The sequence below is a fragment of the Hibiscus syriacus genome, unplaced genomic scaffold, assembly GCF_006381635.1.
Source record: "Hibiscus syriacus cultivar Baekdansim isolate YM2019G1 unplaced genomic scaffold, ASM638163v2 tig00003721_pilon, whole genome shotgun sequence".
In the NCBI taxonomy this organism is placed as follows: domain Eukaryota; kingdom Viridiplantae; phylum Streptophyta; class Magnoliopsida; order Malvales; family Malvaceae; genus Hibiscus; species Hibiscus syriacus.
Window position 1 is genome coordinate 1,918,318 of NW_024061981.1, and position 13,931 is coordinate 1,932,248.

A 13,931-nucleotide genomic window follows, 5' to 3' on the forward strand; every position below is an offset into this window, starting at 1 on the left:
ATGGGATTCAGAGGCATTTTACAGTGCGCAAGACACCACAACAGAATGGTGTTGCGGAACGAATGAACAGGTCGTTGAATGAAAGAGCCAGATGTTTGCGGTTGAATGCGGGGCTTCCCAAACACTTCTGGGCTGAGGCTGTTAACATGGCGTGTTACCTTATCAACAGATCGCCAAGGGCATCGCTGGCTGGGAAAGTTGCAGAAGAGGTATGGACTGGTCATGATGTTAGTTTTGATAACTTACGGATTTTTGGTTGTCCTGCTTATGTGCATGTACCTGCTGATGAGAGATCCAAACTTGATGCAAAATCGAAGGAGTGCATTTTTCTGGGTTACAAGAAAGGTGTCAAAGGATTCAAGTTATGGGATCCAGTTGCGAAGAAAGTTGTGATTAGTAGAGATGTCGTTTTTGATGAACAGTCTATGTTGCAGCAGAAGCAAGACACGACAGTGGTAGATTTCGAGCAGTTTCCAGTTGAGAAACCAGAAACTTCTCAACCGACTTCTGGTGGTTCCACTACGGATGATTTGCAGGATTATAGTCTCGCCAGAGACAGGGTGAGACGGACGAATATAAAGCCTCCGAACAGATTGGGTTTTGAAGACTTGGTATCTTTTGCACTTACTGTTAGCAATGATGATCCAGTTACTTTTCATGATGCCGTTACTAGTCAGGAAAACGACAAGTGGATGGCAGCCATGGTTGAGGAGATGGAGTCTTTGAATCACAATCGCACATGGGAGTTAGTTCCCCTTCCTGAGGGTAAGAAGCCGATTGGTTGCAAATGGGTGTATAAGAAGAAACCAGCAGTAACAGAAAAAGAGGGGGAGAAGTTCAAGGCTCGTTTGGTAGTGAAGGGTTTTTCACAGCAGAAAGGAGTTGATTATGATGAAATCTTTTCTCCTGTGGTCAGGCACACTTCAATCCGAGCAGTACTTGCATTGGTGGCTAGTTGGGATTTGCATTTAGAGCAGATGGATGTTAAAACTGCTTTTTTGCATGGTGATTTAGAGGAGCAGATCTACATGCGGCAACCTGAAGGTTTCACTCAACCTGGAAACGAGCATTTAGTTTGCAGATTGAAGAAATCTTTGTACGGGTTAAAACAGTCTCCGAGACAGTGGTATAAACGGTTTGACTCCTATATGATCAAGATTGGCTACAACCGATGTGAGTATGATTGTTGTGTCTATGTTAAGAGCCTTGATGATGGTTCTTTTATTTTTCTATTACTGTATGTTGATGATATGTTGATTGCTGCGAAGAACATGGATGATGTTATCGGTTTGAAAACTTTATTGAGTCAGGAATTTGATATGAAAGATTTAGGTGCTGCAAAGAAAATTCTTGGAATTGAAATTTGCAGGGACAGAGACTCAAGGAAACTGCGGCTATCTCAACGGGGTTATGTTGAGAAAATGCTAGAAAGGTTTGCGATGAGCAGCGCGAAACCAGTTAGCACTCCATTGGCGAATCACTTTAAGCTCTCATCAGAACAGTGCCCTAAGACAGATAAGGAAGCTGAAAATATGGCAAAGGTTCCGTATTCTAATGCTGTTGGCTGCTTGATGTATGCGATGGTATGTACTCGTCCTGATTTAGCTCATGCTGTTAGTCAAGTTTGTAAGTACATGTCTAAACCTGGTAAGCAACATTGGGATGCAGTCAAGTGGATCTTTCGGTACTTAAAGGGTACTGTGGGACATGGAATTGTTTTTGGGAGTCAGCGGGATAATCCTTTGGTTGTAGGATATGTGGATTCAGATTATGCAGGTGACTTGGATAATAGAAGATCTACGACAGGGTATGTGTTTACTCTTGGTGGAGGGCCTATTTGTTGGAAGTCTACTGTTCAATCTGTCGTGGCACTATCTACAACTGAAGCTGAATACATGGCAGCGGCTGAAGCTGCAAAAGAAGCTTTATGGCTTACTGGTTTAGTGAAGGAGTTGGGTGTTCAACAAGGTGGAGTTCAGTTGCTTTGTGATAATCAAAGTGCTATTCACTTGGCTAAGAATCAGGTGTATCGTGCTAGAACTAAACATATTGATGTAAGGTTCCACAAGATCAGAGAGTTGGTTGCATCTGGAGAGGTTTTGTTTCAGAAGGTACATACTGATGAGAATGCCGCTGATATGTTCACCAAGCCAGTTACGACAGACAAGTTCAAGCATTGCTTGGACTTGTTGAATGTTTCGAGTTGTTAAAGAAGCAAGGTAACCCAACCCACATTGAAGTTTCCAAGGGGCAGGATATTCGCCAAGGTGGAGATTTGTTATGTATGGCTCATAAAAAGTCTCGTTGTGGGGTTACGAATTATGTGGGTTGGGGGTATGGGGGCGCAGCCCCCGCGGTACGGTACAGGGTTGATTTTGTAATTATGTACCAGGGTTTTCTATTATAAATAGAGATGTAACCTAGACCTAAAATATCATTGAATAAAATTCTAGCGCCGCCTAGGCACCGAGGACGTAAGCAAATTGCCGAACCTCGTAAAATTCTCGTGTTCTTTCGTTTTCTTTACCCGTTTTCGTCAACACCCTCCCTTATAAATACCCCCAAATACAAACATCAAACCATACTAAAATTACTTTCACATTCTTCCTTCTATTAAGCTAAGTAGATTTTGTTATAGTTTTTAGAAGGTAAAATTATTTTTTTATCATATTATATTTATTTTATATTTAATTATTTAACCAAATTTTATTATACTAATTATTTTTTATTATTTTTTACAATTGTAAAATAGAAGGCGAGATCATATCTTGAGATATTTTGTCGATACAGTAAAAATATTAAATTATGTTATTTATATTATTGTGATTTTTTAGCATTAGTTTATATTTTAATTTGTATAATATTTATTTAATTAGGTGCATTTCAACTATTATTTTTGCATATATATGACTCTCAATCTTTCAAACTCTCAAAATGAGACGTATTTCAGCTATTATTTACTATGATAGAGAAATTCGGGAAGATGAAACTGACGTTTTCTCTGCATCAAATCATTCAGTCAGAATATCCTTTGTTGAGTTAATCGATCGGATGAATCGGCCAAGAGGGGGTGAATTGGCAATTAAAATTTCGGTGGAAGCTTTTGCAGAAAATTGAAAAGTTTTGCACAGCGATTTAGAGTGGTTCGACTTTCTCAAACAAAGTCTACGTCCACTGTCTTAGCTATCCACACTAAGGATTTTCCACAAATTCACTAATTTGTCTTTCTTTTTAGGACAAAGAGTAACCTTACAACTCCCTCAAGAATTATACCCCAAATTCTTGAGAACACTCTCTCCCAAAGAGAAAATTAAAAATTCCCAAACTTTACAGGAAAACCTCACAATGTATATTGTTTGCACACTTCTAAAACAAGAAAAGAACACTCAAAGGTGATTAAAATTGACCACAAAGTGTGTTCTTGAAAGCAAAATGAATATTGAAAGGAATTTGGCTTGGATTGCACAAACTTGATGTTTGAAGCTTTCTCTCTTGATTCTTTCTCAATTCTTATTGATCAATGGCTTCAGAACTTGTTTAAATACACCTTGGATCAATTCTGAACGTTGGGGATCATTGGTGAAGTCAATAAAGCCGTTGTTGTATGTTTTCCATTTAAAAAAATCTGTTGGGAGTGTAGGGATATCAGTACACCCAGTGTAAAATTCAAATATTTCGACCGTTATTTAACCAAGTGTATTGGTACCTCCCAGGGTATCAGTACACTAATTGCATTCGATATTTTTCGGAGCCAATTATGACATGAGGGGTATCGGTACATTCAGTTGTGTATCGGTACCCTTATTACATTCAAAATTCAGGGGTATCGATACATCCTAAGAGTGTATCGGCACACCCCTACTTACAATTCATTTTTGTCTCGATTAAGGTTCGAAATACTTCATAAAAATTGTTTCAAAAATATGTTAAGATTGAAACACAATTTTACACTTAAGTAAGGAGTAAAATTGACATTTAAAAACTTGGAGTAATATTTTTTATATTTGATTATTTTAATCGAATATTATTTTTGAAATCGAATATAAAATCTTAAAATTCATTTACACTTTATTTGTTATATCGAAACATCAAAATGTTTTCAACAATCTCCCCCTTTTTTATATAAAAAAACATTTTAGTAATTTTAAGATTTTCTTTTTGAAAATCATTTTTGAAAAATTACTCACCCTTACTATATTATTCTCCCCCTTTTTGTTAAATCAAAAAGACTCTATGAAAAATGTTTTAAACAAGTTTTTAAGGAAAACAACCAATTGATTTATATATATATAACTATAGTTGCTAAGATCAAAGTCAAGAGAATTGTTAGCCATTAGTCCTTAAACAATATTCATAAATAATATATAAATTGGGAATTGGTCATAATCTCTAAGATGTAAATGATGCATATTATAACGTGAAAATTCAATTTAAGTTCAAAAACTAATTATCATTCAAACCATTCAAACAAACCAAACACATAAACATTCAAACCAAATATCATCCAAATCATTCAAAATGTTTTAACAATTGTTTTAAGTTCAACATTCAACACAAGAAAACAAGCAAGAGAAGTTTAATCATCCATTGGTGGGTCGGGAGGAGGAAAATGTGCTCGCATAGCAACCATATCGAGTGTAAGTGCATTGAGCCTTTCGTCCATAGCATTGAATCGATGATTCATTGCTTCATTGTTAGCTCGCATCTCCCGTTGATTCTCCAATTATTGAGCCCTCATAGCGGTTAAGTGGGACTGTATGGATGCAAACCTCATGTCAAATATCTCCATGAACGATAAAAAATATGAAGGCATATGACTCTCTTGCTAGATCGGCTCGTCCTCAGTTAGGTTAACGGGATCATCGATATCCCGAAGAAGATCTTCAAGTTCTGGATCATCAGCAGCCGGTGCTGGAGCAGCTCGTGAAGAACTAGCACCTGATGTTTTCTGGGTTGATCGAACCCATTGATCTTTATCCCCAGACCATCTCGATTTTCGCAAAGTTTTGAGATCTATTTGTCTTTTTAGAGGGATGAATACATCAAGCTGAACCCTAAGCTTGGATTTGATAAATAGATTACTAAGAAGACAACCATAAACTAAGGGTTCTACGTGTTTAGATGAGACGTTGTTTACGGTTTCAACTAGTTCAACAAATAATCTGTGGCATGTTTATTTTCTTATTATTTTGGATACAATGTATCCACCAAAGGTCAAGTGCTCTAAGAGTTGAGTAGCTACCTCCAGATGGTCTGAACCACCAAGACATGATCAAGTAAAGAAAACGATCGTGGTGATCTGACAACGTACTCGCACTAGCCTTGGCTTTATAAAGAGTAGCCATAATTTCTCTTTCATTATCTAAATCGTCGTTATCTAGACCAAATATGTTAGCGATTGAGTCAGAGTCATGTATTGGCCTAGGAGATAAGACTGAATAATAACAGTGGCAGTTTGAGACTCATTTTGGACACAAATTGCATTAGAATAGAAAATGCGGACGAGTTGGTGATAAACGACAAGTTCTAGCTGAAATAGTTTATCAAATTTCCAAGATTGAAGGGTAGGAATATATCTAAATTTCATATAAATCATGGCTTGAATAGAAGGGATATGTTCTTCCTGGATGTTATATGACTCGAAGAGATTGACAAACCTAGTGTAGAGATTTTCCTGACGGCCAGGTTCGTTAAAACAAGAATTTTTTATTGTCATATCTAGTTCATTTGGGTTTGGATTTGAGGGAGGAATAGTAGGTCGGTTTGGTGGTTGGTTTGATCGACTAGACGAAGTTCTAGGTCGTTTGGAATGAGATATGGTTTAAATCGGAATGAGAATAAGGATTCCTGCTATTTGAAAACACATGTATGCAACAATATCAATCCCAAAACTCAATATGAGTCCTCAATATTCAAGGTTCTCTAAAACTAATCCTAATGGGCATTTTTTAAAAACTATTTGAAAAACTAAGTTTGAAAAATCATTATGTGTATAGTTTTCATTAAAACAACATAATTAAATCAAAAACAATAATTTTAAAAATAAAATCATTTTTTTATTTCGAAAATTTTAAAAAATTGAGAAAATCTTGTGTTTTTGATGAAATTTGTTGTAGATTCTTGTTCTAAACCAAAATCTATCAAATGCATGATATCTATTTCAAACTAGAACTAACTAAAACTAGTCTTATGTTCAAAAATTAATAAAATAGTATTTTAGAAAAGTTTACCTTGAAGAATCAAAGATTGAGTGGAATTTGTTGTTGCTTGCACGATTTTGATGATGTTAGCAGGATTAGAAGTTGAAAAACGTTTGAATTCCCACTTGATTTCTTTGATTTGAGCAAAACTGGAGATTTGGGTAAGTAGAGGGGCGAACGATGAGTGTTTGGGGTTTTGGGAATTTTAGCTAAATGTGATTTTTAGGGATTTAAAGTCAAAACCCGATAGGGGTATCGGTACCCATCTAGGGGTATCGATACATTCAAAGAGGGTATTGATACATGTTAAAGAAGTATTGATACCTAGCAAGGGGGTATCGATACATGTTTAAGGGGTATCGATACTTGCTGCACAAAAATGTCAAAAATATGTTTTTAATTACTAAGCATGCAAAATTAATCATCTTTAGTGGTATTGGCAACTCATATTACGAAAATTAACTATGTTCAATCAATCAAATCTACTCTTAAATTTTATTTGAACATATTATTAATTTTCACTAAAGATCATAAACTCCCCCTAACTATTAGCATAGAATGCATTCAAAATTTTATTTTTATAAGCATTTTTCATTTGCTAATTAAAAGTGCTAAAATTATTTTAAACACTAAGTCAAGGTAGGTTGGTTAAACCTAATTCTCTCATAAGTGTCCAAAATCTTTCTTTATCTAAAGGTTGTGTAAAAATATCCTCTAATTGATGCAAAGTATCAACAAATTCTAGAACTACATCTCCTTTAGTGACATGATCTCTAATGAAATGATGTATAATTTCAATGTGCTTAGTTATAGAGTGTTGGATGGGATTTTTAGTGAGACAAATAGCACTAGTATTGTCACACTTGATAGGTATGGTACCAACTTCAATTTCATAGTCTAAAAGTTGTTGTTTTATCCATAAAACTTGTGCGCAACAACTACCCACTGAAATGTATTATGCTTCAGTGGTAGATAATGAAACACTATTTTGTTTCTTTGAAAACCAAGAAATCAACATATTTCCTAGGAATTGACAAGAACCAAAGGTAATTTTCCTACTTATTTTGCATCCTTTATAATCCGTATCTGAGAAGGCATGCAAGCTAAAGCTAGAGTCTCTAGGATACCAAAGATTCTCTTAATGGCTTTCAGATCTTATTCCGTAGGGCATGATTGAAATCTAGCACATAAGCAAACACTAAACATAATGTTCGGTCTACTTACGGTTAGATAAAGCAAAGAGCCAATCATAGACCTATAAAGTTTAACATCTACATATTTACCTCCTTCATCTTTGTTAAGCTTTGTAGATGAGCTCATTTGAGTGGTTTAGGGTTTAACATTCTCCAATCCAAACTTATTGAGCATATCATTGACATACTTTGCTTGATTGATGAAGATGTCATCTTTTCTTTGCTTGATTTGGAGTCCCAATAAAAATGAAAGCTCCCCCATAATGATCATCTCAAATTCACTATGCATTAGCTCAGAAAATTCTTAGCAAAGAGCATCATTAGTAGAACCAAATATTATATCATCAACATAAATTTGAACTACTAATAAATCTTTACCTTTTCTCTTTAAAATCAATGTAGTGTCAAACTTCCCTTTTGAAAAACCTTTTTCAATTAAAAAGTTTGACAATCTTTCATACCAAGCTCTAGGAGCTTGTTTTAAACCATATAAAGCTTTTGTCAACTTAAAAACATGATTTGAAAATTTTGAATCTTCAAAACCAGGAGGTTGTTCCACATACACTTTTTTCTTTTATAAAACCATTTAAAAATACACTTTTAACATCCATTTGATATAATTTAAATTCATTGAAACATACAAATGCTAATAACATTCTAATTGCTTCCATTCTAGCTACGGGAGCATATGTTTCATCGAAATCTATTCCCTCTTCTTGAGTATAGCCTTGAGCAAAAAATCTAGTCTTGTTCCTCACTATGTTACCATTTTCATCAACCTTATTCCTAAATACTCATTTAGTACCTACAGTAGATTTATTACTAGGTCTTTCAACTAATGTCCATTACTTCTCTCCAATTGATTTAACTTTTCTTGCATAGCCATGATCCAGTTTTAATCATCTAATTCTACTTGGATATTCTTAGGCTCTATGCATGAGATAAATGCAACATAATTACATATGTTCCTAAGAGAAGATCGAGTAGTTACCCCTTTGGATGGATTACCTAAAATCTCACCATCCTTGATATAGTTGAATTCTCTTGGGTATGTGATTTCTCTTTCTTAAATGGTTAGATTTTTGAAGGCATCTTGAGTTTCTTCATCCTTCACATCTTCTTTTGATGATGGTTCTCCAACGTCATGTCCAACGTCATGTGTATTTACAATACCTATGTCATCATCAACACAAGAATCCTTCCTCAGAAGGGGATTATCATCGAAAACAACATGAATAGACTCTTCTACCACTAAATTTCTTTTATTAAATACCCGATAAACTTTAGAATTTAAGGAATAACCCAGAAAAATTCTTTCATCACTTTTAGCATCAAATTTGCCAAGATTGTCTTTACCGTTGTTTAAAACAAAACATTTGCATCTAAAAGGATGAAAATAACTAATGTTAGGTTTTTTATTTTTGAAATTTTCATATGAAGTTTTCTTTAAAATTGGTCTAATCATTACTCGGTTAATAACATAACAAGCGGTATTTGTGGCTTTCGCCCAAAAATATTTTGGCAAATTGTTTTCACAAAGCATGGTTCTAGCCATTTCTTCTAAAGTTCGATTTTTCCTCTAAACAACTCCATTTTGTTGAGGGGTTCTAGGTGCTGAAAAATTATGGCTAATATCATTTGAATTACAAAACTCAATAAATCCAAGATTTTTAAATTCAGTACCATGATCACTTATAACACTTGAAATGGAGTAACCTTTTTCATTTTGGATTACTTTTGAAAACGTGATGAAATTTTCTAATGCTTCATCTTTAGTACTTAAGAATAGAACCCAAGTATATCTAGAATAATCATCTACTAATACAAAACCATATTGTTTTCACCCAAGCTAATAGTCCTAATTGGCCCAAAATGATTTATATGGGTCAATTGTAATACTCTACTAGTTGATACATCATTAATGAATTTAAAAGAAACTTTCTTTTGTTTTCCTTTTGAGCATGCATCACAGATTTTATCTTTATCAAATTTTAGCTTTGGCAACCCTCTTACTAAATCTCCTTGAATTAGTCTTTGTAAAACACTCATGCTAGTGTGTCCTAGTCTTCTATGCCATAACCACCTATTATATTCATCCTTGGCAACTAGGCATAAATTAGTCATATTTAATGAATCTAAATGCACCATGTATATGTTTCTTATTCTATGACCAATAAGCATAATCTGATTAGATGTAATGTCAATAACTTTACAACCATTTGATTCAAATAAGACATTGTATTCTTTATCGCATAATTGACTAATACTCAATAGATTATGCTTTAACCCATTCACATGTAATACTTTTTCTATTTGTATAGAAGAGGTATTACCTATAGTACCTATACCTTCAATGTAACCTTTTGAGTTGTCATCAAAGGTTATCACTCCTCCATCTTTGTCGTTAAGCTCTATAAACCGGCTCTTGTCTCCGGTCATATGTCTTGAGCATCCACTATCAAGGAACCATGAATTTGAACTTGTATTTTGTGCCTTGTAGCAATGCTCATTTTCCTACAAACATAGATTAATTTTTTTATTTTTGGTACCCAAATTCTTTAGGGTCCATATTCATTAGTCTCTAAAATCCTAGTCTCCTTGGGTATCCATTTATTTATGATATCCTTATCTTTAGTGGTATTGAGTCCTTTAGGGACCCATATACTTCTAACGATTTTTCCATTAGAGGTTCTTTGGGGACCTCTATGATTGTAGTTTTTAAAACTCTTTCTAATATAGTTGGATTTTGAACATTCTCCTTTTTCAAAATGTTTTGGTCCAACTCTATTGAAAGAATTTTTAAGATCACCAATTTCTTTTTTTGATGATCATCGTTGACTCTTGAAAGTAAATTATGCAAATCAGAATTTTTCTTTTCAAAATCTTTGATTTTGATTTTCAATTCATTAATTTTACTTTCAAGATCATTGTTGGTCTTAGATTTGAGATTATTTTCATTTTTCAACTTTGAAACATCTTTCTTGTATTTTGAAAATAATTTCTCATAATCCGAAGCCAACCCAACATATTCATCTAATAACTCATCAAAAGAATAATCTTCTAAATCAAATGAGTTAGAGGTTACCTGAAAATATTCCAGTGGCCATCAAGCACATGTTCACTACTTCTTGTTCCTCTTCATTTGATGATTCATCATCATCACTCCAAGTAGCCATGTATGCCTTGTGCTTCTTCTTTGATTGACCCTTCTTCTTTAATTGCGGGCAATCATATTTGACATGCCCGGGCTTTTTGCATTCATAGAAAATGATAGGGTCCTTCTTCTTTGGTTCATTTTTGAAGCCTTCATTTTGTTTGAATTTTCTTCCTCTGTTGGGCTTCATTAATTTTATGAACTGTTTGGCAAATAATGTCATTTCTTCATCATCGTCATCGTCGTCATCATCAGAATCACTATCAACTTTTGTGGATTTGAGAGCAACTCCAACATTTTTCTTTTTCTCCGTCTCCTTCTTTGTCTCGTCCTTCTTCTCAAGGTCTACCTCATCTTGAATCATCATTTCATGTTTGAGGAGAGAACCAATAAGCTCATCGAGAGTTAAAGACTTTAGGTAATTAGATTCGATAATCGTCGTCTTCTTTGATTGCCAAGCTTTTGGAAGAATAAATTATCTTCCTCACAAGTTTCTCGTTTGGAATAATTTCTCCATATGCTTTGAGTCCATTGACAATCACAGAAAATATATCCGTCATAGCTTTGATATCTCCATCCGGTTTCATCTTGAAATTTTCATAGCTATGAGTAAGAAGACTAATTTTTTATTTTTTTACCTCGTTGGTGCCTTCATGAGTGACTTGTAGTTTATCCCATATTTCCTTGGTGGTTGTACAAGATGAAACTCTCTCGTATTCATCTAGTCCAAGTGCACAGAAAAGAATATGGATAGCCTTTGAGTTGAGCCAGAACATTCTTGTCTCTTTTTCACTCTACATATTCAGATCTGTGGATGGTTCAAAGTATCCGTTCATCACGATTTTCCATGCTCCCATGCCACTAGTTTGAATGAAGTATCTCATCATGTTCTTCCAATAAGCATAGTTAGCTCCATTGAAGAAAGGAGGCTTGTTGACAGGCAAGGACTCAAGAACGAAGTCGAAATTTGATGTGGAGGCCATTGATGACTTGAATATCGATCGAATTCTTCCCAAATCTACTCAAGAGGTGGTAAAACCTTAAAATGAGTGTAGTTTTGATACCAATTATTGAGTTAATCAATCGGATGAATCGGCTAAGAGGGGGTGAATTGACAATTAAAATTTCAGTGGAAGTTTTTGTAGAAAATTGAAAAGATTTGCACAACGATTTAGAGTGGTTCAACTTTCTCAAACAAAGTCTACGTCCACTACTTTAGCTATCCACACTAAAGATTTTCCATAAATTCACTAATTTGTCTTTCTTTTGAGGACAAAGAGTAACTTACAACTCCCTCAAGAATTATACCCCAAATTCTTGAGAACACTCTCTCCCAAAAAGAAAATTACAAATTCGCAAACTTTACAGAAAAACCTCACAAGGTAGATTGTTTGCACAATTCTAAAACAAGAAAAGAACACTCAAAGATGATCACAATTGAGCACAAAGTGTGTTCTTGAAAGCAAAATGAATATTGAAAGGAATTTGGCTTGGATTGCACAAACTTGATGTTTGAAGCTTTCTCTCTTGATTCTTTCTCAATTCTTATTGATCAATGGCTTCAGAACTTGTTTAGATACATTGGATCAATTCTGAACGTTTGGGATCATTGGTGAAGTCAATAGAGCCGTTATTATATGTTTTCTATTTAAAAAAACTATTGGGAGCGTAGGGATATCGATACAGCTACAAAGGGTATCGATACACCTAGTGAAAAATTCAAATATTTCAACTGTTATTTGACCAAGTGTATCGGTACCTCTCAGGGGTATCGGTAATTGCATTCGATGTTTCTCAGAGCCAATTATGACATAAGGGGTATTAGTGCATTCAGCTGTGTATCGGTACCCTTATTACATTCGAATTCAGGGATATCGATACATCCGAAGAGTATATCGGTACACCCCTACTTACAATTCATTTTTGGCTCGATTAAGGTTCGAAATACTTTATAAAAATTGTTTCAAAAATATTTTAAGATTGAAACACAATTTTACACTTAAGTAAGGAGTAAAATTGACATTTAAAAACTTGGAGTAATATTTTTTATATTCGATTATTTTAATCGAATATTATTTTTTAAATCGAATATAAAATCTTAAAATTCATTTACACTTTATTTGTTATATCGAAACATCAAAATGTTTTCAACATCTGATCACTAAAATTTCAAGGAAGGTTCATGTTGGAAGTACAAGAAAATTGTCTTCACTTCAGTTCTTATTTCCAACTACACTATTTATGTTGACTTATACAACGTTCGAACTCTCTAACGGTGACAATGTTGCTATGATGGTTTATGCTCATAATAAAAAATTCAGATGCTGATACAAAAATGTATGCCACCTTTGTTGAAGTGTTTGTGGTTCGTGGTATGTCATTATGCTCCCACTATGGGCTAGCTCAAGAAGCTGATCAAGTTGACAGACCAACTCAAGTAATGTGTAATGACTTTAACTTGTTAATGAGAAATCCACATCCTGGTACCATTCCATCGAGTTCAATGGGGAGACATTCATCAGCAACTTGTTACGATCTCCACCAAAGTGCTCCACGAACAATCGTATGGCAACATCGCTTCTAGTTAAAAAGACCCTGGAGGTGTATAACTAACCATCCCATCGCTCATAGAAAACTGTGAAAACCGTGAAAACATCGACATCGATGAATGTGAAAACTGAGCTAAAGGTGTCTTATTTCTAGTGAAGCATCGCCCACCAAATAAGCAGCATATGAAGACCACATTGGATATATCAACATGAGAGTAAATTTGCCAGGAGGTGCCATAAAACCATGTGGTGATGGCATTAGAAACGGTTGCAGTGCCGTTTGAAATGACTGTGGTGGCATCTAAAACGACTGCAGAATATAAAATGATGGTTGTTGTGATGGTTCTAGTGTTGTAGCTGAGGATGAGCCATAAGCGTATGCTCTCCATCCATGAGTCGGGGGACGATGATGCTGTGATGGTGGACATTTTTCTCGATGTCGACGAATGCTCTCACCTCGTGTTTCCTTGAAAAGTATGAACGACTTCCTGTTCGTGTTGAACCACTAATGATAGTTATCAGCAACCAAATAATGATCCAAATAAATAAGCTCTCTATGGAGAATGCGTCCACATCAATTCTCTCAGATCATTACCTACTCTCTGTGCTTCATCAGCCATTTGACTTCTTTTTTGCCCTGTCTATCGATGTTATGCATATTGTCGAGATTCCTAGGTGCTAATAGATTGTATGAAACGAAATTTGCGGAGCACGCTATCAGTAGGATGCCACTCGACAATAACATAACATATCAGAGGTGTCACTGCCATACATACATCTAAATGGGCCACTCAAGTGAGGTGGGATGCAACACCTCATTTCTTCAATAGAATAA